The sequence below is a fragment of the Canis lupus genome, chromosome 32 (assembly GCF_003254725.2).
Source record: "Canis lupus dingo isolate Sandy chromosome 32, ASM325472v2, whole genome shotgun sequence".
Lineage (NCBI taxonomy): Eukaryota > Metazoa > Chordata > Mammalia > Carnivora > Canidae > Canis > Canis lupus.
The window spans coordinates 36,499,352-36,525,252 of NC_064274.1; the positions used below are offsets into that span (position 1 = coordinate 36,499,352).

Sequence of the window (25,901 nt, forward strand, 5' to 3'; positions counted from 1 at the left end):
ACTGAAAATTAGTTGTTAGATTGGGAATAATAAAATTTTGGAATAAAAACTTTTCTGTTAAATAAAATTTCAGTATGGGGTTTTTTAGTATTTTTTTTTTTAAGTTTTCTTAAAACTTACCTGAGAGAGAGAGCAAGATCTGGATGAGAGGCAGAGGAAGAAGCAGACTCCCCGCAGAGCAGAGAGCCCATTGCGGGCTGGATCCAAGGATTTTTTTTTTTTTGATCCAAAGATTCATTTTAATTCATCTTAGTTTTAAAGTACACACAATGGGGGGAAATCCCAGGTGGCTCAGCGGTTTAGCGCCTGCCTTTGGCCCAGGGCACGATCCTGGAGTCTCGGGATAGAGTCCTGGGATCGAGTCCTGCGATGGGCTCCCTGCATGGAGCCTTCTTCTCCCTCCTCCTGTGTCTCTGCCTCCATCCCTCTCTCTCTCTCTCTCTCTCTCTGTCTATCATGAATAAATAAGTAAATCTTTAAAAAAAATTGAACACCAATAAAAAATAAATAAAGTATACACAACAATCTTAATATATGATTAATATACTTAGTAAAGACAATAGGGAAATCTTGGTAAATTTTATAAAAGAGTAAGACTACTTAACTATATGTGTTTTATTTTTTCTTAACATATTGGAAAGTTGGTGGTGGAATATTGTATTTGTAGCACTTTAGCAGATATTCTTAGCATTTAAAGATCGAATATGTTGTAATCTAGAATACTCCAGCAATTAGACATATGCTTTCTAATCACAAATCAAATAATACAGTTCATGCTTTAATTTTATAAAGCAAAGCATTTTTATGAATTTTCTAAAAATAAATGGAAACTTTTAAATTGCTGGTTTACAATTAAGTTTAGGTTCATAGTAGATGTTCTTCAAAGCTGCCATTTGCTGAGTCAGGAATTCCTAAATTTAAAACAAAAAAGAGAGACTAGTGTAGGGGTTTAGCACATGCCCCAAGACTCTGTTTTCTACATTTTCTTAATTTTCAAAAAGAAAAGGGAATTCAATAAGAAGCCTTCAAATGCATGGTATTTTATATAAGAGCTAAAATAAAAAGATATATGATTATAAATGGATATTTCACAATTGAGCAATCAATTCATTTAAACTTTATTTATCTATACTTACATTAAGCCAAGAAAAATATACAGTAGGTCATACAAGAAAGTTTCTATATTCTCTTATGGGCCCTGTGTTCTGAGGGCTCAATCTCTGGAGACGATCTGCATCCTATTTGCTTCTATAAACTTACTATAGTAATCTGTTTCTTCCCTTTTCTCCTTACATATACCTATAACCTATGTTCCTTCTCCCAAAGCACATATTCTCCTACCAGTCCACTCAATATGTCCAAGTACTAGATTTAGCTAGCAATTTTAGGTAACATAGGATAGCTGTAATAGTGAAAACCAGATTCATTCTCATTTCTCATATAAAGTACACATTTGAGGTCCCTGGGTGGCTCAGTAGGTTAAGCATCTCCCTTCGACTCAGATTATGATCCCAGGGTCCTGGGGATAGGCTCCCTACCTAGTGGGGAGTCTGCTCCTCTCTCTCTCTCTGCCCCTCCCCCACCAACCCTGGTCTCTGTCTCTCTCTCTCTCTCTCTGTCTCTTTCTCAAATAAATAAATAAAACTTAAAAAAATAAAAAGTAAAAAAAAAAAAAAATAAAAAAATAAAAAGTGAGTAGGTATTATCTTCAAGAAAAATGTTGCTTGCTACAGGGAATGTTTAGTACTACAGTCCCTCCATCTAGAATTCTCTTCCTATTGTTTCCTAGAGAAATTACTTATTCTTTAAAACTCACCTCAAATATCACCTTTCCTGGGAAGCTTCTCTTCAGTTCTCTAAGCACAGTAAGTGTTCCCTCTCCTAATTTCCACTCTAGAAAACGGGCCTCTGGTATAGGTTTACCCACCAGGCATGTGGGAAGCCAACAGTAGGAGCTTTGTCATCTTTGTGTTCACAACTTACTTTCTCTAAATATTTAATAAAATTATGAATAAATAAATGTGCTATAAAAGTATAACTTTTTAAATAAACACCCTCAAAATCAACATTTTATTATTCTAGTTATAACAAAGGAGGGGAAAATGTGAGGGTGAAACAGTTTAATATGTTGTTCTGTATCACTTGAGGAACATTGATAAATTTAAGAATTTTTTTAAGATTTATTTATTTATTTACTTATGATAGACATAGAAAGAGAGAGAGAGAGAGAGAGAGAGAGGGGCAGAGACACAGGAGGAGGGAGAAGCAGGCTCCATGCCGGGAGCCCGATGTGGGACTCCATCCTGGGACTCCAGGATTGCACCCTGGGCCAAAGGCAGGCACCAAACTGCTGAGCCACCCAGGGATCCCCAAGAAATATTTTTAATGTAGGAAAAATGATAGATAAATATTGAAATGTAAGAAAAATGATACATAAGTATTTTGCAATCCTGGGATGCTCATTATTGGGGATAAATTTTAATAATATTTTGATTATAATCGGCACCTGTCCTCATATAGTGAATTCTTCTTTTTCTTCTAAGACTTTTTATTTATTTATCCATGAAAGACACAGGGAGAGAGAGGCAGAGACACAGGCCGAGGGAGAAGCAGGCTCCGTCCAGGGAGCCCGATGTGGGACTCGATCCTGGGACTCTGGGATCATGCCCTGGGCCAAAGGCAGACGCTCAACAGCTGAGCCACGCAGGCGTCCCTCATATAGTGAATTCTGTTTTGAAAAACCTCTCCCACTGCCCAGCTACTCAGGATCTGAATTTCTCTATGGAGCTGTGAATTACACTCGTATAAAAAATTCACCGGGATTTGGAAATCAAAGCAGTACGAGGTAGTATTTCTTGTGGAAAACATCATTGGCCATATTTTTGTCGAAAGCATCAAAAAATAACTCAGAGATGTTCAGTTAGAGCACAGCTGAATATTCTCACGTATCAAAGACATTGATCATATAGAGTTTGTAAACATAGGAAAATGTAATAGCCATAAGGGCAAAATTGAGTCTGTGGGAAAAGGAGTCTCACATTTTTTTTTTCTGGGTGAATTTTTGGCAGGGAACTGTCAAAAAAGGCAGTTTGCTCTTTAGCTGACCAACAGATTTATCAGGGAAAGTGGCTTTAACTCTGTGGTTTCAAATTGGAAAAAATGACAATATTTCGAGCTCTCTGTGAAGACAGTAAGGCTCCTGTCTTCCCGTTAGTACCTCCACCCTAGTTATGTTTGTTTTTCCTGATATTGTTTTTCCTGAGACACCCAGGAACCCCTAGTTTCTTTTTTTTTTAATACTTTATTTATTCATGAGAGACACAGAGAGAGAGAGGCAGAGACACAGGCAGAGGGAGAAGCAGGCTCCATGCAGGAAGCCCGATGTGGGACTCGATCCCAGGACTACAGGATCACGCCCTGGGCTGAAGGCAGGTGCCAAACTGCTGAGCCACCCAGGGATCCCCAGAACCCCTAGTTTCTAATTTAAATACAAAGTTAGCCCCACCTAGTGTTCTCAAATATGTTTTTATTACTTAACTCTCCTGCATATTTTTTTAATGTTTCGCATTTTGGTAATTTAAACGCCTAACGATTCTAACTTTTACATAAGTCTCTCAAATGTGATTAAATTTCAGCTAATCTTCATTGCTTTTCCATGGTTTTCCCACACTCCACTACATTTCTCAGTGGCTTTTAACCATGATGTGTGCATTATTCTCTGAGCCTTAGCTTATGCTGTTCACCAGACAAGAGAAGTCTCTTGATCACTCAGACAGACTAGTTAAATTACCCTCCTTTGAATTTTTACAGAACTCATTTTATATACAACTAATTTGACATTTACAATTCACTGCCTGGTACAACTGATTTTCTTTTTAAGTATATAAGATTTATCTTTAAATTGGATTTTAAATAGATCAAAGAGAGAAAGTCTTAGAAGTTTAACCCATATTAAATATATCGTAGATTTTGTACAAATCATTATCAGTAATATATTTTTCCAATAAAACCTTCTGTCAGTCCTTTATTACATATTTCTAAACTCTTTTTTCTCTAATAAAGGGGAGTTTATGTCCCTAGAAACCACAGATTTCTGAGAAAATGTTTCCCATGAGAAATGCTAATTTTAGAGATTAAACCTTTTTTTTTTCAAGTTACTGTTATATTCCCAATTTAGTGATAATTACTGAAGGCAACATTTGAGCATTAGAGCCCAGAATAATTATTTACATTAATCAGAGTACATGTTTGTCATATATAATAATTATCTTATGCTTCTTGATGCACATAGATTATAAAAATTACACCATTCTCCACCCTTCCTTGTTATTATGTCATTTATATTGTCACTTCACTTGAACCTGGGCTGACCTTGTGGGAGCTTTCGGCCCACAGAAAACAGTGAAAGTGACAGTATACAGTTTATATATTTATGGACAGTTTATAGTCCAGGCCTCAAAAAGCATTGCCACTGTCACTCGAATGAGCCTGGGAATGGGAGGAATGGGAGACCGTGGGAAGCTAAGTCACGTCATGCCAGGCAGGCTCTCCTGAACCAACCAAACTTATCAGGAGCAAGCTGAACTGAAACCAGCAGAACCATGGAGAAAAACATGCTGGGGAACTCTACCAGAGAGCAGAACCAAATCCTAAGGAACACATAGGACCTGCAGATAGGGGGATCTGGCAACATTTGCCTAGTGAGGTTTCAGAATTGAGAGGAATTAGTGACTGCTGAGTACTTTTTTTATCCCCTTTCAAATACGACACCTCACCGAAATTCTAAGGCACAGTGTCAGAATAATCCATTATTAGTGATTGTTCTTTGTCATTCACTTATTCTAAAATAATTTGCTCACTAGTTCCTCGTCAGCTATCCTATGCCCAATCCCTCTGTCACTTGAAAAGTTTTCTGATATTTCATTGCCTTTTAATATTTCCAAATAATAAAATCTCTATTTATTCAGTTATTCTTTATAAGATTTGGTTTCCTTGTTGCTTACCTTTGGGACATAGTACATCTTCCACTGTGTCTTAAAATATAGGGCCTAGAATAAAAGGTCACCCCAGATATGCCCTGACAAGAGTATGGAATTCAGAAAGAACTATTTCTTTCCTTTTTTTCTGGCCATGAAATAGTGATGGCTTGTTGAACTTTTTTTTTCACATGATCCATAATCAGTCCAGCTTCCTCACTGATAGTTACCTATAGTTGTTCTGCAAATGGACTAGAATAGCAGTGTCTAGTTGTCCATATCCAGTTTCATTATTTTATTATGGACCAGGTAACAGATTGAGCAGATCTTTCAAAAATTATGCTTCCATAACCATACTCTTTTGCTTTACTTTGTGGCAAAGGATGATAAAATAAATATTTTGGTCTTTAAAATATTTAATGTCTACAGAGTCAAATCTGAGCCCTGAGCTACATCACTGAAGACATCCCAAGAGACTAATATTGAGTATATTTATTGGCACACTTTGAATATGGTTATTATAACAGGTGTTAATTTATGTAACTCAGCCAAAATTCACTTCATATGTCTACTTCCCAGGCAAAATAACTTAAGAAACTTTGTCAAATATCTGACAAAATAGACATACAATGTTCACATCATGTTATTCAAGTTTATAATAAAAATCCTTTATAAAAATAACTAGATTAATGTCACAGGATGAATTCTTATTCATAGTAAATCTATAATATCTTTAATAGCCAAAATATTGCCCATGGGTTCATAACCATTGGGTTAACTATGGTACACAGACTTATAAAACAGAATCTCTGTAGTCACTCAGGCAATGAACAACCAATAGCTTGTGTGGCAAATGCTGTTATTTACCAAAAAATATATTTCCCCTTCTTTTTAGCTGTAACTAACCTCATTTTACAACCTCCCTTGCAGCTAAACGTTGCCATATAACTGAGTTCTAACTGTGAAATGTAAGCAGAAGTGGTATCTGCTATGTGGGAGCCAAATCTTTTAAGAAGAGAAATGTCCCCCTTACTCTTTCAATTCCAGGTAGGGATGATGATTAGTAGGGCTCTGGGAATTGCAGAGTCACATCCTGGATGCACCCTGTGCCTGAATCACCACATTGAGGACATAATCTGCCAGTGATAAACATTTACTTTTAGAGAGGGAGAGATAATCAGTGTGTGTACCCGCGTGCTCACGCTGGCTGGCGGGTAAGGTGGAAGCTTGAGTCTTTCAATTTGAAGCTGTTGTACAGAAATGAAGCTAACCAAAGTCATATTATTTTAATCCTTTATTTATATTTGCTACAAAAGACTTTTGGCTATGCTTAAGGAATTTAGTGAAATAATTCTTAATTCCCCTAAGACATACATTTAGTCATTGCAAAGTCCTGATTATGAGGATAAAATTTATTACTTCAAAATACGTTCACAGAAAGATTTTCTATTTTTTTTTTCCTTCTTTCACAGGTCAACTCTTTACTTGTTTAATGATAAAAATTAGTTAACAAAGTTATCCTTCATTTGTTATGTGGTGTTCCAAGGTCAAGCTGAAAAATGACTGAATGCTTAGGTGGAAGTAAAGCAATGACCCCATAATGCACATTATCCTCCAATTCCATTTATATATGGATGATGTGCTGTATCGTAGAGAAGCTATAGCTAATTAATGCTACTTTCTGAAATAGGACATAGCAGTTTAGAGTCTTTGCTAGTCATAGACTGGGCACTGTGGGAGATTGTCTATGGGTTGCTATTTGACATCCCTCCTCTCATAAACATGCAGTTTTTCTGACCAAACCACAAACCAGATACTATCCCTTTGAGGCTATCCAAGGTCGAAGAAACTCCTCTAGTGGAAATCGACATGGGAGACCATCTTAATTTCAAAAACAACCTAGAACTTCTCAGAGCACTCTCTGGTGGTAAAGCCAGAACCCCCATTCCAACATACCTGTAAGAAGAAAGATGTTAAGGGGAAAGGGATATTGTAAATTGTCTCTCAATCTTTACTTGCCCCCAAACAACCTGTAAACCATACTTTGGCTCATAAAAGCAAGCCACAGACATGACCGAGTTGTCTTGGTAATTATATTTGAAATTCCTCCTTTAGCTTAATACAATTATTCTTGGTATTCCATTTGCATGGTTTTCTGATTATTCCTGGATTATGGGCTTTATACTGGTGCTTCAGGACATCGCTCTGGGCTTTGTCACATTGTAAAATGTGCAATAGCCTTTCCTAGTTTTGCAGACAACAGTGTTCCTCATGTTTTTCTCCTGGCTTTTTAATTTTTCATTGATGTGAGAAACCTCTGCCTCATCTTATTACATGGAAGTCCCGCCTAATCTTTCAACTCTCCCTCACATAATACTGCCATTGGTATTAAATTGCCCTGTACACTATTCACACATAATAGCTAATCTCCTGCATAATCAGCCTCATTACTTGTTAGAGCTCATCTTCTGTTACTTTCTCAACATCCGATGCCTCCTTTTGCTGTAGGTATTTTCACTGGTTGTTCTCCCCTACAATGTGGATGAACCTTGAAAACATTAAACTGAAATCCAGATGCAAAAGGCTGCATTTTTTATGATTCCATTTACATGAAGTATCAAAAATAGGTTAGTCCACAAAGACAGGAAGCAGATTAATGGTTATCAAAGGATGGGGGAATGATGGGGAGTGACTGCATAACCTGTACAGAATGTCCTCCTGCCGTGATGAAAATGTTTTGGAACTAAATAGAGAGGATAGTTTCACAAACTATGAATATACTAAATGCCACTGAATTGAGCACTATAAAATGGTTCATTTTATGTTAATTGAATTTTACCTCAATAAAAGTTACTAGAAATTAAAAAAAAATAATGACTTCCTAAAGCCTCTTCTGATTTTACACTGCTATTTTCCTTACCTCTTTCAAGTCATTACTCTCATGAAGGTTTTCCTAATTAATCAATCAGAAATTGTAACCTTCCTATTAATAGTGCTCATCCTCCTTCCCTGTTTTATTTTTCTCCTAAGCACTTACCCTCATCTAACGTACTATGTTTTTCCTTAATTATACTGTTAATTGACAATCCTCCTTTACTAGAAAGTACACTATACGAGATCAGAAATTTTTCTTTATTTTTAAAAATATTTTATTTATTTATTCATGAGAGACACAGAGAGTGAGAGGCAGAGACATAGGCAGAGGACAAAGCAGGCTCCATGCAGGGAGCCCCATGTGGGACTGATCCTGGAACTCAGATCACACCCTGAGTTGAAAGCGGATGCCCAACTGCTGAGTCACCCAGGCGTCCCAGAGGTTTTCCTTTAATGTTTGTAACCCCAATTCTTAAAAAAGTGCCTGGCACGGAAAAAAGTGCTTAATGGATGTTTATTTAAGAAATAAATGGGTGAAAAAAAGAAATGAATGAAAGAAATGAAATGAATGAAAAAAAAGAATGAACCTCACGTGTCATTTTTTATGTGTTGCTCTAGTCTCTATATTCAGTTGGATCATTTCAATACGTGTCTTAGAGAGCATATGCATTTTTATTTAACCCATCCAACTATATCTTCTGAGAGTTTTACCTCATCTTCTAGTCTGTGCTGGAGTTAAGGTGAGTCAAGTAGTTGACTTTTTAGAATCATTGAGATGTGGATTTGAATCTTAGTATACAGATCCTGGCTGTGTGAGTTACAATTACTTTAATAATTTCCTCTAGGATTATGTTACCTCAACAATAAATATGTGTATTAGTCAGAGTTCTTTCTACCAAGAACAAAACCAATAGATCTCCTAATATATATCAGTTGGGTCCAGAGTAACAAAGAGCATATATATATAGAGAGAGAGACAGAGAGACAGAGAGAAATGGAGAGACAGAGACAGAAAAAGAGAGATTATTACAAGGAATTGGCTCAAAATTCCAAGGCCTGTAGTCAACAAGCTGGAGACCCAGGAGAGCTGATGGTGTATGTCCAGTCTGAAAGCTGGAAAGCTCAAAACCCAGAATGAGCCAATGTTTCAACTGAGTCTGAAGGTAGGAAAACAAAACAAAACAAAACAAAACAATGTCCAAGCTTGAAGTTATTAAGGAAGAAAGAATTTTCTCTTATTGGGAGAGGTTCAGCCTTTGGTTCTATTCAGGCCTTTGATTGGTGGATGACACCCACTCACATCAGCAAAAGCAATCTACTTTACTAAGTCTATTGATTTAAAAGTTAAAATTATCCAAAAATGGGATGCCTGGGTGGCTCAGTGGTTGAGTGTCTGCCTTTGGCTCAGGGCATGATCCCAGAGTCCCAGGATTGAGTACCACATTGGGCTTCCTGCATGGAGCCTGGTTCTTCCTCTGCCTATGTCTCTGCCTCTCTCTCTGTGCCTCTAATAAGTAAATAATTAAAATCTTTTAAAAAATTATCAAAAAATACTCTAACAGACACACTCAGTAATATTTGACTGAATACTGAGTACTCTGGCCCAATTAAGTTTACAGAAAATTAACAATCACAATACATACAACAATATCTAACTTACAGGGTTGATTTGAGGGTTGGATGAATATATTAAATGCTACAGAATTAAAGCTTAGTATTTAAATTATCTTCTGTATTTTTGCTTTGTGTTGAGATATTCTTAACTTCAGCTGTTATTTTTGATTTTGATTTCTATTTCTCTGATCATTTACTGACACAGTTGTTTAGTAGAGTAAGATTAAGAATCAAATATTGTATATTTTATAAATATGAATCTATCTAAGCTGATAGGGTTACATCACCTTTATTTTTTTATTTTTTTTTTATTTTTTTTATTTTTTATTGGTGTTCAATTTACTAACATACAGAATAACCCCCAGTGCCCGTCACCCATTCACTCCCACCCCCCGCCCTCCTCCTCTTCCAACACCCCTAGTTCGTTTCCCAGAGTTAGCAGTCTTTACGTTCTATCTCCCTTTCTGATATTTCCCACACATTTCTTCCCCCTTCCCTTATATTCCCTTTCACTATTAGTTATATTCCCCAAATGAATGAGAACATATAATGTTTGTCCTTCTCCGACTGACTTACTTCACTCAGCATAATACCCTCCAGTTCCATCCACGTTGAAGCAAATGGTGGGTATTTGTCATTTCTAATAGCTGAGTAATATTCCATTGTATACATAAACCACATCTTCTTTATCCATTCATCTTTCGTTGGACACCGAGGCTCCTTCCACAGTTTGGCTATCGTGGCCATTGCTGCTATAAACATCGGGGTGCAGGTGTCCCGGCGTTTCACTACATCTGTATCTTTGGGGTAAATCCCCAGCAGTGCAATTGCTGGGTCGTAGGGCAGGTCTATTTTTAACTGTTTGAGGAACCTCCACACAGTTTTCCAGAGTGGCTGCACCAGTTCACATTCCCACCAACAGTGTATGAGGGTTCCCTTTTCTCCACAATCTCTCCAACATTTGTAGTTTCCTGCCTTGTTAATTTTCCCCATTCTCACTGGTGTGAGGTGGTATCTCATTGTGGTTTTGATTTGTATTTCCCTGATGGCAAGTGATGCGGAGCATTTTCTCATGTGCATGTTGGCCATGTCTATGTCTTCCTCTGTGAGATTTCTGTTCATGTCTTTTGCCCACTTCATGATTGGATTGTTTGTTTCCTTGCTCTTGAGTTTAATAAGTTCTTTCTAGATCTTGGAAACTAGTCCTTTATCTGATAGGTCCTTTGCAAATATCTTCTCCCATTCTGTAGGTTGTCTTTGAGTTTTGTTGACTGTATCCTTTGCTGTGCAAAAGCTTCTTATCTTGATGAAGTCCCAATAGTTCATTTTTGCTTTTGTTTCTTTTGCCTTCGTGGATGTATCTTGCAAGAAGTTACTATGGCCGAGTTCAAAAAGGGTGTTGCCTGTGTTCTTCTCTAGGATTTTGATGGAATCTTGTCTCACATTTAGATCTTTCATCCATCTTGAGTTTATCTTTGTGTATGGTGAAAGAGAGTGGTCTAGTTTCATTCTTCTGCATGTGGATGTCCAATTTTCCCAGCACCATTTATTGAAGAGACTTTCTTCCAATGGATAGTCTTTCCTCCTTTATCGAATATTAGTTGCCCATAAAGTTCAGGGTCCACCTCTGGATTCTCTATTCTGTTCCACTGATCTATGTGTCTGTTTTTGTGCCAGTACCACACTGTCTTGATGACCACAGCTTTGTAGTACAACCTGAAATCTGGCATTGTGATGCCCCCAGATATGGTTTTCTTTTTTAAAATTCCCCTGGCTATTCGGGGTCTTTTCTGATTCCACACAAATCTTAAAATAATTTGTTCTAACTCTCTGAAGAAACTCCATGGTATTTTGATAGGGATTGCATTAAACGTGTATATTGTCCTGGGTAACATTGACATTTTCACAATATTAATTCTGCCAATCCATGAGCATGGAATATTTTTCCATCTCTTTGTGTCTTCCTCAATTTCTTTCAGAAGTGTTCTATAGTTTTGAGGGTATAGATCCTTTACATCTTTGGTTAGGTTTATTCCTAGGTATCTTATGCTTTTGGGTGCAATTGTAAATGGGATTGACTCCTTAATTTCTCTTTCTTCAGTCTCATTGTTAGTGTATAGAAATGCCACTGATTTCTGGGCATTGATTTTGTATCCTGCCACGTTACCGAATTGCTGTATGAGTTCTAGCAATCTTGGGGTGGAGACTTTTGGGTTTTCTATGTAGAGTATCATGTCATCGACGAAGAGGGAGAGTTTGACTTCTTCTTTGCCAATTTGAATGCCTTTAATGTCTTTTTGTTGTCTGATTGCTGAGGCTAGGACTTCCAGTACTATGTTGAACAGCAGTGGTGAGAGTGGACATCCCTGTCTTGTTCCTGATCTTAGGGGAAAGGCTCCCAGTGCTTCCCCATTGAGAATGATATTTGCTGTGAGCTTTTCATAGATGGCTTTTAAGATGTCGAGGAATGCTCCCTCTATCCCTACACTCTGAAGAGTTTTGATCAGGAATGGATGCTGTTATTTTGTCAAATGCTTTCTCTGCATCCAATGAGAGGATCATATGGTTCTTGGTTTTTCTCTTGCTGATATGATGAATCACATTGATTGTTTTACGGATGTTGAACCAGCCTTGTGTCCCAGGGATAAATCCTACTTGGTCATGGTGAATAATTTTTTTAATGTACTGTTGGATCCTATTGGCCAGTATCTTGTTGAGAATTTTTGCATCCATGTTCATCAGGGATATTCACCTTTATTAAAATATTGATTAATTATCTATTTCTAAACCAACATTTAAATAATTAAAATAATCACATTTGTCTGTTCTCAGTGATCTGGTAATTTCTACTGTTTTCACCATTAGTCAATGATTATTCGCCATGGCCAAGCAATTAATTTGCAGCTACTTGCAGCATAATGAGATATAATTATTCTTAGCCAAGAGACTTGAATTTATAAAGAGAAGCTAGGGATCATATAATAACTATTTCATCTTACATTTCAATTCATTCTTACAAATACTTCCTATATCTTTTTCAATTCAAAAAATCTTATTTTCTAGAGAAAACTGAAGTGAATAGGAGCTGGTGGATTTTGCAACTGCAATATCATCCATAAACATTAAGCTGTCGGCCTCAAGCAATGATTCAACTATTCTTACAACATTATTTAGTTCTAGATATATTTAATAAAGTAATCTTTGCAATTCTTAGCAACTATTCATGCTCATATAATAAAATCAACTTTATTGAAGCTTGGAACTTATCAATATTATTCTTAAAATTCTATGGTAAATACCTCATATGCCTTATGTTCCTCATTTCCAACTTAGGTAAATACTTTCTCACTTCTGTTTTTCTCATAACTCAAGTGCAGTTGTACTAACTTTTAGAATATACCTCCATTTTTTCTACAATAAGTATATAATTTCACAAAGAGATATACTTTTTTTAGTGCTTTCTAGAGTTCTGAAATAGTGTCTGTTTCAGGGATATGAAATAAATAACTTGTATCTGAATTTTTAAAAACCTGTTTTCCTAAACTCTAGGGTCCATGAGTAATTATTATGTGTCTTCATTTGCATGTCTATCATAAATGTGAAGATGGCATGATTATGGTTACTCTCTGCCAAGTCATTTCCTCTTCACCCTCTACTTCATTCTTGTTTATTCCTTGAGATTGCTTGAGAAAGCTTTTCACAAGAGGATGCATTCTAGTTTCCCCATTATAATTGATGAGTCTTGATATCTTATTTTACAAAGGAAAATAATAAAATGTCTTTATCCTAATCCTCAGAGAATATATAATTGCTATTAAGAAAACTAACACTTAAAATAAATCAATGACCTCCATAACTACTTAGGAGACCTTTGTGCTAATATTCAATGTTTAGAACACTGTTGTAGTCATATTTGCCATGCTCAGAAAAAGAAAACTTTTAACCATAAGAAATTAGCTTGATTATATAGTTTTAGCAAGATAAAACCTGTCAAATGATAGATGTATGGTTAGAGTATCCTTATAACCACAGTGGCTTGCTTAGTAGTCAGTTTTGTAGTCTATTTTATGAAAAGAATTAGTCATATCCTCTGGAAGTCTCAGTTGATTAAAGTCTATATCCACAATAAAATCATTTACTTTCAACTCTTCACTGAAACTTCTCTAAATATTAAATCCACAATGGAGGGGGAGGCACCTGGGTTGCTTAAGCAGCTGCCTTCGGCTCAGGTCATGATCACAGGGCCCTGGATCAAGCCCTATATCAGGCTCCCTGCTTAATGGAAAGCCTGTGTTCCCTCTCCTCCCCACTTGGGCCCACTCTCGCTATCTCTATCTCTCTCTCAAATAAATAAATAAAATCTTTTTTTAAAAATTCACTATAGGAATCATGTAACTTCCATACTCTATACTGCATTTCACTATTGGGTATGATATGTAATTTTAATTGAATATCTCCTTGATAATACTCTTCTGCTCCAATCACACTTTTTTTTTTATTGTTGTTACTTTTTTTCTGTTTTTTTTTTCACTTTCTCACTTTATTAATACAAAGGGAACGTTTTAAAAGGATGACTTCTGAAATTCACACTTAAATCATATGGTAGCTTGTTAAACTGACTTGCAATTTTCTTTTTTTATATAAATTTATTTTTTATTGTTGTTCAATTTGCCAACATATAGAATAACACCCAGTGCTCATCCCATCAAGTGCCCCCCTCAGTGCCCGTCACCCAGTCACCCCCACCCCCCGCCCACCTCCCCTTCCACCACCCCTAGTTCGTTTCCCAGAGTTAGGAGTCTCTCATGTTCTGTCTCCCACTCTGACATTTCCCACTCATTTTTTTCTCCTTTTCCCTTTATTCCTTCACTATTTTTTATATTCCTCAAATGAATGAGACCATACAATGGAATATTAATCATCCATTAGAAACAACAAATACCCACCATTTGTTTCGACGTGGATGGAATTGGAGGGTATTATGCTGAGTGAAGTAAGTCAATTGGAGAAGGACAAACATTATATGTTTTTGTTTTTTAAACAAAGATCCTGAGCAGTATCTTTACTCTTTCTATATTAAATACATATGCATGGAAGCATGTTCAAATTACTTTTACAAAAAAAAAAAATAGAGGTCCAGTTTTGTAAATTTCTGGTTTAGATATTGCTAAAGAAAAGCACTGCAAAGGGAAGCATTTCTTTTGAAAACAAAACAAAACAAAACAAAACAAAACACCCTGACTTCTGTAATGCCTCTGATATTTATATTATTAAGATAATGGTTTTGTCATCCTGCTCATAAAGTTAAATCAATACTTTCCTGTCTTTTCAAGCTTTCTACATTATTTGCAGTTGTTGACCATTCTCTTTTTCAAAACTTTTCTCCTTACTTCTGAGTTTATAATCTGATTTTCCTCCTGAATCTATTTCATTCTTTCTCCTTAATTTCTTCCTCCAGTCATCTTTTATATTTTCTATTCCCAAGTCTTTGCCCTTGGCATTTGTTCTTGTTATATGTGTCTTCCTAGATGACCTCATATACAATATGGCTTTTAGTGCCATGTAAATGCTGACAAATCTCAGAGTATGATAAATCATCTCTGTTGAATGTCATATCAAAAGTCTAAGCATTTGTACATAGGCATCTCAAAGCAAGATATTTATAATATGTTCTTGTCCTCTTGTTCTCTTAGTCTCAGTGAATGAAATCACTCAGCCAAGATCACTCCAAGTCTCTGATCTCACTCATCCTGTATATTTCTTTAAAGATTTTATTCAGTTATCCATGAAAGACACAAAGAGAGAGGCAGGGACATAGGCAGAGGGATAAGTAGGTTCCTTGGGGGAGCCCAATGCAGGACTCAATCCCAGGCCCCGAGGATCACGCCCTGAGCCGAAGGCAGACATTCAACCATTGTGCCACCCAGGCATCCCTCATCCTATATTTTTAATAAGCCCCAAAGTTACAGAGTCTACATTCTTATTATCTTTTATATCAATTCTCTCAATTTCACCTGTCATTACCCTCATTTAGGATTTACCAGTTTTACCTGAACACTGGAGTAACTTGCTAATAAATTTAATACCCATTCTCACACTTCTCTTCGCACCATATCCAGGGCGATCTTTGCAGACATTCATTGGTAAAATAATTCCTCTGCTTACAGTTCTTCAGTGGACCCCTATAAGTTCAAATGCCTTAACATGGAGCTGAAGATATTTCATGTTCTGGTAGGTGCCAACTTCTACAGTTTTGTCTCCTGCCAATTCCACAGGTGTTCCCTCTTCCTCATCTACACAAAACTAATCTATTTCCCTGGAAAGGACTACTAATGAGGAAGCATGTCATTCTGCACTGTTCTTTCCTGTCTTTATTTACTATTCCATGATATACACACATATTTCTCGGATAGCCAGACAAGCTTCCTAATGCATGTGTGAGAGACGGGCATGATTGCATGTGTCTGTGTTATCCACTTAAGTCATATTTCTCTTATTCCAGTCATATTTGTGTACATACTTATGCATACCTCTTTCATTTGTGGCACTTACCTGCATACCCGTGATTATTTTTACTGTATTTTAAGTAGTCTGAGGGCAGTGTCCCACATTTTTTTCTCTAGTAGGGTCAAACAAAATATGTCACAAGAGATCATAAACATGTATTATTTGAAAAATGAATAAAACTGTAGAGAATAAAAAATAACTAAAAATTTATCATGATATGCCATTGCTAAATATTTCCTCAATATAAGTAAATAAGATATTGTTTTATTCTCTTGTCACAGAAATATAACCACCAGAAATGTTGCTGATGCTTGTTAGAAGTGATTTACTTCTGAGCCTTCATAACTGTTGATACATGGGGCACCTGTTGACAGTAATATTCACAGACAATTAAGTAATTTATTTCTCTGAATTTATACTTGAAATCTTTGGCCTGTGTGTTCTCTCATTTCTTTCCCTGCCAGATTGTCCTCTCTCCTTCCTATATCATTCCATGGTACCAATGGAGAGAATGTTTTCTTCATCCTTTAGAGCTCAGGTCCTCAACCAGTCTTCCCTCTCCTGATTCTCCTCAATCACTTGACAATAATCCTCACTTTGATACCATGACCTAAAAAATGATAATCTATTCCCATTGTTGTCACAGATTATATTTAGGGCCCACCATTCAAATAATATTTTATCCTGACAACAGTCTCGGAAGGCTATTTATTTTCTCACAAAAGTCTTATCTGGGGACAAGCTAAGAATTTTTCCAGATCTACATGAGCCTTCCAGACTACAACCTTTTTGTTGTCATTGTCCTTCACTGTAAAATCATACTACACAGCAAAATTTTAGGCATCACCTGCTGTGGCAGAGAATGCTGGTGTTTACCACTAGTCATATTTCTCCTCTTCTTTCTGTGCACACAAACTATAATTCCCAGCTCTCATGCAATTACATGGTGCCTTCTGAGTTCCACTCAAGGAAAAAGAAGTGAACCTCTGTGTACCACCTCAGGGCTGGCCTCTGAAACACCTCACTGCAATCTCTTCACTCTCCCATCTCTTATCTTCCAGCAAGTCCTGCCTGGAATAATCCTGGGCACCTTAATCACCCTAACACATAGTCATTTGCACTATGCTGTATCGAAAAGGGAGCTTCCTGATTTTAAGGAATGAGACTTGAAGATATTAAGAATAGCTGTTGTTACTTTTCTTAATCAATATATCTTCTAAATACCAGGCTGTAGCCTTTCATTCCAAGGAGAATATGATGAGCCACTCATTTTGTTTTTCTCAATTTCCACTATTTTCATTATCCTGAGTAACTTTATTGCATTCTAAATTTCTTAATATTTTTATGACAATGATATCACATCATTTTTCTTCAGTAAACTCCTCCTGAGACCAAAGGAAGGATTTATAATCCCATAAACTGAATTATATTCCAAATCCCATCTTTAATAACAGATGCTTATCCTCACTAAATATATCCGTTCATTCACTTCGGTCTTAAATCTCTCTTTCTATATACTTATATATAGTTTTTCATATCATGCTTCTTGGCTTAACATTCCTAATGAGCCTCATCATCATGTTGGGCCACTTCCTATCACTCTTATCTTCCGTCTTCCTGTGATCCTGCCTTTCTTCTACTTCCATCTGAGTGCATTCTCAACCTGGATCTTTCTAATCACATTTTCCATCTTCTGAGCTGCTGAGCTTTCTTGGAGAAAATCACATAATTCTGCTGGGAGGGGGGCAGATTTATAGTTTTCAATTTTAGTTGTGTTCTCAAAACCTTTTACTCAAATCCTTTTACTTAAATGCCTTGGAGCATGATAGCACTGACCTATGTAATGGTGTGAACACAGCTCTTCTTTCCACAGCATCTTGTACTTGCTTCGGGGTGCTGGGAGGAGGCTTTTGCACACACCCCAGCGTGAATGAACTATAGTCCCCATGCTTTATTACCCTGCTCTCCAGCCACTCCTTTACCTTCCATTAGCCCACACCTGCTCTACACACCATTGCTCATGGAAGCCTTGCCACGTCCAGTCGCCACTCTGAAATGCCAGCATCCCTCCCAGAGATGCTATCATCCGATGCTCTGAGCATTTCTCTTCCTTACAGAGTCAGAATGATGCATAGTTCACCCTCATGGCAGAAGAAAAGAGCTTCATCTCAATGTATAATTGTATCCTGTCACCTAAACACCATGTCATCATCAACCGTATACTCATTCTTTTCCCTGCTAGGTTCTTCCCCAACAAAAATATCTTTTCCACTACTATATAAGAAAACAGACAATTGTATACAACAGATACAAGTATGCAGAGGTAAATTAACGTCTAATCCACTTTGGAAGTAATGAGCTAACTATTCATTATTACCTTTCTCTGTGTCCTCTCTTTTTACATTTTCCTTGGCTGATTTAGGAACAATGAACATTCTACCCAAAACTTTATTTTTATTTATTTATTTATGATAGTCATAGAAAGAGAGAGAGAGAGAGAGAGGCAGAGACATAGGCAGAGGGAGAAGCAGGCGCCATGCATCGGGAGCCCTATGTGGGATTCAATCCCAGGTCTCCAGGATTGCGCCCTGAGCCAAAGGCAGGTGCCAAACTGCTGCGCCACCCAGGGATCCCACTGCCAAAAACTTTAGATAAGAATAATGTTTGATGTAGAAGCCTATACGGGGAAAAAAGTTTCTCCAAACATTTATTCAATAAAAATTTGTTCATTCATTCATTCAACAAGCAATGTTCTTGGAATTATACTAGTTCATGGGGAAGTGTGTGTGTGTGTGTGTGTGTGTATAAGATTGTATTTATTCTTTTTTTTTTTTTTTTACTCAGACTCAGTCCCAGGACCCCAGGCTTATATCCTGAGCCAAGCTGGATGCTTAACCAACTGAGCCACCCAGACACCCCAGGAAGTATGTATTTCTCTATTGCTTACTTTCGGTCTGCAAGGTAGGCTCATTGTAGGAGTGGGACAGTTTGACAGAGAAATAAGTACAATAAAATGCCAAAATTACTATGATAAGATTTAGTGTAATATAAAATGGAGTCACAAAGAAGAGTGAATAATTTGAGATGGAAAATAAAAGCTTCTTATAGGAAATGTTATATGAGAAGTTTGAATTTGTTTATATAAGTAGTGGCTATTTCTCCTAAATAAGATTATTGCAAGCACCAAAATGTAGGAAAGATATAGAATCATTTTGTCAAGTTCAAAAAAGTAAAATAAAATGATTTTTTTCTATGCCGATGTGTACGTACATAATTGCACAAGAAGGTTAATAACCTCCTATTAAATATGGACTATCTTTGCCATTCTGTTCTTATTCTTACTCTTCCATGGACTGGTCCTACCACATTTATACAGTAAGCATAATCTGACCATAGATTTTTAAATTTTACTCAGTATAGTTCTCTGTCTAACCTCCCTGTATCTCAACTTGCTTGAAGTTAAACTTTATTATTTTAATTAAAGGCATTTAGAGAGTATCTACCTATGTTCAAGGCACAGTACTGTATGTTGTGGTTGAGGAGGTAAAAGGCATGTATGTTGATGAACAAAGTTTGGTCTTTACTCACAATCAGTTTACACTAGAAGGAAAAGGACAAAATATTATCTGAGTCAGATCTTCTTCATTTATTTTTTCCAAAAAGTCAACATGGATGCTTTGTTTTAAAGACTACTTTTTAAGTTTTGTCTCAGCCAAAAGATGATAATCATTCTCTGCTTGAAGGCAGTGGTAAAGACCTGATAGAAGTTAAATTAATAAAGAACAACAGAACAGCATGGTTTAGGTGGGGGGAACGGAAAGCATAGTTTGGTACAGATTACAGCCCTAGATTTGTTATTCACAACAGATACATATGATGGTTTTGAGCAAAACCACTTCGAACATTCCTATGTAAGAGCAAAAGCTTACTAAGAATTGCTATTAAAGAATAAAATTTAGGTTATTAACTTCCACATGAAAGGAAGGCTTTTTGCTTTTTTTTGTAGTTGCTTTTTTGCATTGTTTATTTGGATAATGGGCTAGCCCTGCCTTAAGATGGCACATAGAGATAACAGGTATGCAGATGCTTCAAAGCTACTTCATTCCCATCATAGTTATAGGTCTCCAATGTAGGACACTAAGATCTAAGCAATACATCTTTTTAGTGAAGTCATCATTCTATACTTTGTGAAGTAAACAGAGGCACACTAAGTATTATGAGACAAAAGGAATTAATAAAGTACTTCGGGTTTTCATACATGTAGAAAGAGCAGAGGCTGTGCAGACAGATCATGAGGCTATTGCTGGAAGGTCATGGAAACAGTTACAGAAGACATGAGGCTGTATAATCAAAAGAAGTTTGCAGGGAAAACACCACAGTTCTGAATCAATTGAGTACTATCCTACATACTATATCATCTTGCAACAGGCAAGTTGGAAATTGCTGAGGATTCTGAGTAGCAGCCATATTTGGTCATCAGTATCTCTTAAGAATATAATAACTTCTCCCTATTTCTGTTTTTCATACCAAAGCTGAGGGCCACTAACTGACAAATACTAATTTGGAAACATCGAGGAAAGAAAGCCCTAAGAAATGTAGTACGTGAAAGGAGAGTAATACCACCTTTACTAAAGCACAAGAAAGATCTAGTATTTTAAACAAGACTTGGTATTTGCTATCCTAAAGCATTGCTACTCAGCCTTTTTTATACTAGTAAATAAATAATTTGATTATTATTTTTTTAGAGATAATGAATATTAAGCCTTCATTTCCTAATACATTTCCTGTACTCTGAAGAGTACACTGAAATCTTGGGATCCCTGGGTGGCGCGGCGGTTTAGCACCTGCCTTTGGCCCAGGGCGCGATCCTGGAGACCAGGGATCGAATCCCACGTCGGGCTCCCGGTGCATGGAGCCTGCTTCTCCCTCTGCCTATGTCTCTGCCTCTCTCTCTCTCTCTCTCTGTGTGACTCTCATAAGTAAATAAAAATTAAAAGAAAAAGAGTACACTGAAATCTGCTATTATTTATGAAAAGTTGTTTTTCCTCAGCTTGTAACAATTAAATGATGTCAAAACAATTTTATTAGGTTGATAATACAATGAAAACTATTGATTCTATCACTAATTTTTATATTAAGAATGTACTTAAAAAAAGAATGTACTTATTTTTCTGTAAAATCGAAATATACGGTCATTTCTATTCTCTATTTTTCATGAGCACATAGAGCCCTTATTTTTTTTAAAAAAAAAGAGCCTATGAGACACATGGTGCCAATGCTTCTATGTTATACTTATGGTTTATATACATACACATATATGGGTGACTAAGCTCACACTCTCCCTCTCTTAGACACACACACATAGGTAGCACTTTTATCCAGGTTGGTTACTAAACCTAACAGTAGAAATTCTCTATTCACAGAAACACAATTTTCTTATTAAACACCATGATTTTTTTCTTTCTGAGCCAAATCCAATGTCTTGAACTACTGAAAATGTTTTTTTTGTTAGTACTGCCAATATTTCCAGAGTTAAAGCAGTGATGCTTTTCTTAAAATAATTCTGCCTTCTGGGCAACAGGCATTTTTCACCATTAAATAAGAAAAAAAATGGTTTTGTAGCTGCTGTTTTATTGTGTGTAGACCTATGTTAAGATACTTTTAAAATTAAATGTCAAATCCAGATTGACAGAGGAAACACGCCAATGCTTGATATTTGATGAGAAGCTGTCAACCTGCCTCTCCCTGTCAAATTACCAGCCTCTCCTTAAGACTACTTTAGTAAGTGATAATAGCAAGCAGTGCTCCACACATGAAGGTCTCAATCCTATATAATGTGTGTGTGTGTGTGTGTGTGTGTGTGTGTGTGTGGTCCAGGTGGATATGAGACAAGTTATTTATTATTTGGAAATTGAATATAATTCTCTTAATTCAGGTTATGGTAGGAACATTCTTTGTAGGTGAATCAATGATTCAGAAATACCATTCAGAGTTAGGCATGAAAAGGCAAGTTGAATTCCTTCTCAGTAGTAATTTCCATGAAAAATTGCTTCTTTGAACCTTAGGCTATGGTTTTAAGGGAAGTTTCTATTCCGTTATTTGCCATGGCAATACTCTTAGTATTTCTTAGCCTGTCATTTCATTTCATTTTTACTAAATATCGTATGTGTATAGGTGTGCATGTGACCGTGTGTAGCCAAGAACATGGAAAGGAATTGGTTGTCGGGATGTTGTAGCCCTATTTTACATTGTTACACACACACACACACACCTCATTTTAAGTGTCATTGATTTCTCAGGAAATTATATAATTGCTAGTGTTTCAGAAAATGAAGGCAATTACCTAAATGTTTGAAGCCCTTTACCTCACCCCTAATCAAAACAAAACTTAAAAAAAGGAGGACATAATATTGCATTATTGCCAATAGGGGAACCCAAAGAGATAGATACTTCTGCCCTGATTTCTGAAAGCTGCAACACAAAAGAGTGCTCTTACCCTGGACTTCTGATTTTAAACAAGTAGCCCAGAGATGAAACCGGGAGTATGCAGTTGACTCATAAAGGCAGATCCAGTTGAAGGGTCACTGGCGCCTGGCAGTGGCAGCAGCAATCTCAGGCAGCACTGTGCCACTGACCCTGACTGCTCCCGGCACTGTGTCCTTGGGTGCGGGTATGAAAGCCTAGAATTATTTTCTGTTTCCTCATTGTCTTCCTGCCCTCCAGATTTCATGAGCTAATCACTTCATTTGTATCAAAAGTTTTTTCTACTTAAGCTGGTTATTCTTTCTATTGCTTAAATTGGAGAACCTTGACTCGAAGATGATTTCTAAAGCTATATTCAGAGACACAGGCTAACTTAAAATTATTTTATCTTCCTGCTAACTTGAAGCTTTAATCACCATGCAGTTTTCATATAGATAGCCACTATTACTCTTTTCCTTAAGGTCTCTTTTGTCTGATATGAATATAGATACAACCACTTTTGTGCAGAATTTATGCGTAAATAAATATAAATTTATGTACACAACTGTGTGCATATTGTATAAGTGTGTGTGTCTGTGTGTTCTTGGATTTCAAGATTTTTCATTCTTTATATTTTACATATGCTTCTTTTAAACAGTATAAAGATTAGTATTTTTTAAATCTTGTCTGGTACTCTATATATTTTTTAGATTTTATTTATTTGAGAGAGTTAGAGAGAGAGAGAGAAAGAGAGAGAAAATGAGGGGGAGGAGAGAGGGAGAAGCAGACTCTTCACTGAGCAGGAAGCCCAATGCAGGGCTCGATTCCAGGACCCTGGCATCATGACCTGAGCCGAAGGCAGATGCTTAACTAACTGAGCCAGCCAGGCATCCCCGGTACTCCATTCTTTTGCTAGAAGATTTGTATCATTTAGATTTAAGCTGACAACTGATAATTTTAATTATTTTATTTATTTTCCTGTTTTATGCTTTCTGTTGGTCTTGTTTAATTTTTATTTTTCTACCCTTCCTTTTTTTGAATATTTGAATGTTTTTTAATTGCTTTTTCATTTTTGCTTTTGAGTGAAACACTGCCTTAATAATGATTTAACAAAATTCTACTGTTAACAAACCCTCTGAAAATCCTGTTAATATTTTTAGAGCCCAGTCCAAGAATATACTTGGAGACACCTGGTTCTTCTCCTCCCTCCTACATTTTCTGACCTCAGAGGCTCCTAAGAACCTGAGTGTGGACACCGTGGACACATGACTGTGCTCTGCTCAAAATCCCACCCATCTCTTCAAAGAGCCACCTTTCGGCTCCTCCTCAAGCCTGAGAGTGCAACAAGAGTTACAGTAGGGTTATCATCCAGCCAGTGGCAGAAAAGCCTAGGGCAGAAAGCCTATCCTGCATAGGCCTAAAGAGTAACTTGAAGTTATTGAAGGGCACAGTTCTGGGGTTCTATATCTCTACACAGCATAAGTAGAAGGAAATAGGTCCTAGGCTCTGATGGTCATATCCCCAAGTCCCCAGAGATTCAGAGCCCTGTCAGTTAGCCACATGTTAAGAAGGCCTGGAAAAGAAACCCTAGAGCCAAAGGGTTAGGGCAGAAGTCACAGTTGCCATTAAGTGGCCTAAGAGTGGTACTATCTCCATGAAAAATATTTTCACAGCTATAGATTCCTAGTGACAATTTCTCTAAGTACAGAGATTCTCTCAGTACATTACCATCACTGTAAAGAATCAATTCTCAGATTTTCCTTTTTCTGATTTTAACTTCTTCTGTTCTAGCAATTTTTTAAAGATTATTTATTTATTTATTTATTTATTTATTTATTTATTCATGAGAGACATGCAGAGAGAGGCAGAGACACAAGAGGAGAAGCAGGCTCCATGCAGGGAGCCCAACGCAGGACTCGATCCTGGGACTCCAGGATCACGCCCTGGGCCGAAGGCCGCGTTAAACCACTGAGCCACCCAGGCGTCCCTGTTATAGCAATTTTTAAGACCATCTCTCTGAATTTAGTTTTCTGAAGTGACACAAGGATATGACTAGGCATATCTGTGTGTATGTGTATGTGTGTTTTGTGTTTGAAATTTATCAGGTTGTTGGATGTGAAGGTTTATGTTGTTTGACAGTTCTGGAAAATTTCCAGTTGTTACCTTTTAAAATATGTTCTCTGTTCTCTTGCCTCTCTTTCTGGAACGCCAGTTAAACACACATTAAACCTTCTTATCATAGCCTTTATGTTCTGTTTCCTTGTGTTATTTTGGCATATTTTTTTGACATCTCCTCCAATTTTATATGTTTCTAACTTGTTGTCTAACTACTTCATTGAGTTTTATATATATTTTTTCTTGAAGTTCTATTTTCTATACAAGTCAGCTACATAACCTTTTATAGTTTTCCGTTTCATGAAAATATGTTGAAGCTCATGTTATTTTTTTTAACATACTAGTCATAGTTAAAATCTCTGGTACTTAATACAAGAAATCTGTTAACATTAGTATATTAAAAGTCTTTTCCATCATCTACCATATGTTCATGATGCTGTGCTTTCTTGTATGCTTAATTATTATTTGATTTATTGTGAGATGCTTATTACTTTGTAAAATAACTTTTGGCAATGATTTAAACAATTTCCTGAAAAAATGAAAGAGGTTCCTTTTGTTAAATAATTTAGCCAATTTAATGTCTCCAATTCTTATTTCAAACTGTACTTTTGTTGAACCACACAGAAGACAGTTCCTAGGAATAGATCTTGTCAGTTTTAGTGATTTACTTAAGCATTTGCCTCGGTAAAGACATTATCTGTCCAGCCTTAAAAATGCTATTTGGTGTTTTTAAGGGTTCTTTCATAGGTCCTTTCACATTTTTTTAACTATCCATTCATAGAGATTTCATGAATATTTGACCAACTTTGAGATTTCAACCTCCAATCTGGCCTCAATTATCATCTACACAATGATGACTTTCCAAAGTATATTGATCTCCACCGGAGCTCTTTCTCCTCATTTCCTCATATTTATGGAAATATTGATACTATTTTGATATTTTTGCTGCTTCAAGAGCATCTCAATTCAAAGTATCTAAAAACAAAATTGATGTTAGTCCACAAACTTATTTCTCCCCCTGCATTTTCTGTCTCAAAAAACAGTAACCCAGTGGCTAGTTTATCCAAGCCAGAGAGCGAAAAGAAGAAAGATATTGATAAGAAATTAATCTCAGCTCAGTATAAAGCTCTTAGTATAATATCCCTCACTTGAGCTCTATATTCTAACAATATTGCTGGCGCTCAAGATTTTCACGTGCCCTGGCAGTTCTGAGTCTTTCCGTGTGCTATTTGCCTGGAAAATGTGCACCTCACTGTTGGAACTGCCCAACCTCTACACTTTCCTACAGTTCTTATTGTCATCATCAGCTCTTTACCTTCTTCCTTAAACTTTAAGATGAGACTAGTTTCTCCT

At 36.6% G+C, this 25,901-nt stretch overlaps 1 long non-coding RNA gene across 1 annotated transcript in view; it reads left to right on the top strand.

Annotated features, from left to right (window-relative positions):
* Positions 1-24,674, top strand: part of LOC125754170 (uncharacterized) — a 30,139-nt gene extending 5,465 nt beyond the window's left edge. Inside the window, exons 2-3 of the long non-coding RNA XR_007407708.1 lie at positions 18,816-18,895; positions 23,594-24,674. This is a non-coding gene — a long non-coding RNA (uncharacterized LOC125754170). The remainder of the gene's footprint in view (positions 1-18,815; positions 18,896-23,593) is intronic.
* Positions 24,675-25,901: the final 1,227 nt, after the last annotated feature.